We start from the raw sequence: 2,421 nt of genomic DNA on the forward strand, positions 1-2,421 counted from the left end.
AAAGACCAAATCAAACCAAACCAAAACATAAAGTTTTGCATTTTTGAAAGCTTTATTTTGAGACAGTGTCTAAGACTTACCTTGAATTTGCCAGGTATGGAGGAGACTTGAACTTCTGATTGGCCTTGATTGCCCCGCCACGCCTGGTTCATGTGCTGCTGGAGACCAAACAGGGCCCTGTGCATACTAAGCAAGCAATGCACCAGCTGAGCCTTATTCCCAGCCCTTACTTTCTTTTTTTTTAAATATTTATTTATTATGTATACAATATTCTGTCTATATGTATGCCTGCAGGCCAGAAGAGGGCACCAGACCCCATTACAGATGGTTGTGAGCCACCATGTGGTTGCTGGGAATTGAACTCAGGACCTTTGGAAGAACAGGCAGTGCTCTTAACCTCTGAGCCATCTCTCCAGCCCCCTTACCTTCTTTTTTAAAGATCTTGCTATATTGCCCAGGCTGGACCCTAACTCTTGGACTCTAGCCGGTCCTCCGGCCTCAGGCCTTCCAAGTGGCTGGGACTGCAGGCATGTGCCGCCAGGCCCAGTGTTTCATCTCTAATGGGAAGCCATGTAACCTGTCGGGAGATCTTTTAAAAAGTCATTGTTTACTACACTTATGAAAACTGTAAAGAATATGGGAATTAGCAATCTCCCTACTCCCTGCAGATCTGAGATTATTTGTGTTTTATGTTCTGCCACACACCACCCTGGTACTTTCGGCTACTTTCAGTTTCAAATACAGTCACAGAGCTGTGCAGATCCAAGGGGAGTGGTAAACTCAGGATAAGACAAGGGCTTAAAAAAACCGTTATTGTTATTTTTTAAGTAGGATCTCACTAGTAACCCTGGCTGGTCTGAGGCTCACTATGTAGATCAGGCTAGCCTTGAACTCACAGAGACCCTCCTTCCTCTGCCTCCTGAGTGCTGGCAGTAAAGGCATGTACATCCACTGACCACCAGAGTGAGATGTTTTGAATATCTTAGTATGCGTATGGGTGACCTCTACAGTGTGACATTGCTTTAAATCCAGGTTCATCCAGCCAACTGAATCTTCTCTAAGACTTTTTCCATGGAGGAACAAAGGACTGTCAAACTAATAGTATTTTAAATAATAGTATTTTAAAAATTGGCAGTAGAACCTGTTGTTGGATTCTGTTTGAGCAACCCATTTCACTTGTGATGTAAATTGTACCGAATGTGAAATCCTCAAAAACTGATTTAGAATTTAAACAGGTCACACATGAGCATGATCTAAAATTCTAAGTATATTTAAATGTGTATAGCCAGGCATAGTGGTTGTCTTGATTGCTTTTGCTGTTGCTATGATAAAAAAAAAAATACATCTGGAAAAAGCGATTTCAGGAAGGAGAGGCTTGTTTTAGCTCCAGTTTGAGTGTACAGTCCATCCTGGCGAGGAGCTAGGGCACAGCCCATCACGGCGAGGAACTCAAGGTGGCAGGCGTTGGTCACCTCACCCCCATAGTCCAAAAGCTAGTAGTCAGGGAACTTTTTCTTCCTTTTATTCAGTCTGGGATCCAAGTCGAGGGAATGGCGCCGCTCACAGTGGACAGGTCTTCCCACTTCAATTGACCCTATCTGGATAATTCCTTACCCCTCACAGATGTGCCCAGAAACGTCTTCTAGATGATTCTAGATGCTGTCCAGCTGGCATTATTAACTTTCACAGTAGTGCAGGCCTGTCATCCCTCACTCTCAGGAGGCTGAGGCTGGAGGTCAGTTCAAGGTCAGCCTGGTGGGTCGGTTCAGGCCCGGAATAGATAAATAACAATGCACAATGTAACGCTTCCTCTTCACCCCTGCTACCCAGTTAGATAAATCTCTCCCTCATAAACTTCCACAGCTCTGTTGTATCATTGCAGATATCTGTGCATGTAGTAAGATGTAAAGAAAAAAAAAATTGGGTGCGTATCTTTGCATCTGTATGCGAATAGCAGAGGACAGCCACAGGTACTCTTTAGTTTGCTTTTCTACTTTATTATTTTTTTAATTTACATTATTCTCTCTCTGTGGTGTGTGTGTGTGTGTGTGTGTGTGTGCGTGTGTGTGATGGGGAAGGAAGGCATGCCACAGTGGGAGTTTGAAGAAGACTACAGCTGTGGAGTTGGTCCTGTGGATCCTGGGGCTAGAATTCAGGTCACCAGCCGTCCCACACCCTTGCCTTGTGTTTTGATTTTAAAAGATTAGATTTCTGAATGAATGGTAATGTCACATACACTCTGATGTGGGAGTGTCATATATCAATCTGTTGATTTCATTGGTTAAGTTATAATAAACCAACTGCTTGGCCTCATAGCTTAGAACATAGATGGGAGGAGTAAACAGAATAGAATTCTGGGCGGAAGAGGAAGTGAGGTCAGACTCTGCGCTGCTTCCAGAGGGACCAGACAGCCGCCATGCT

Source organism: Alexandromys fortis, unplaced genomic scaffold (genome assembly GCF_014885135.2).
Source record: "Alexandromys fortis isolate MF-2015 unplaced genomic scaffold, M_Fortis_MF-2015_v1.1 scaffold_173, whole genome shotgun sequence".
Classification (NCBI taxonomy): Eukaryota; Metazoa; Chordata; class Mammalia; order Rodentia; family Cricetidae; genus Alexandromys; species Alexandromys fortis.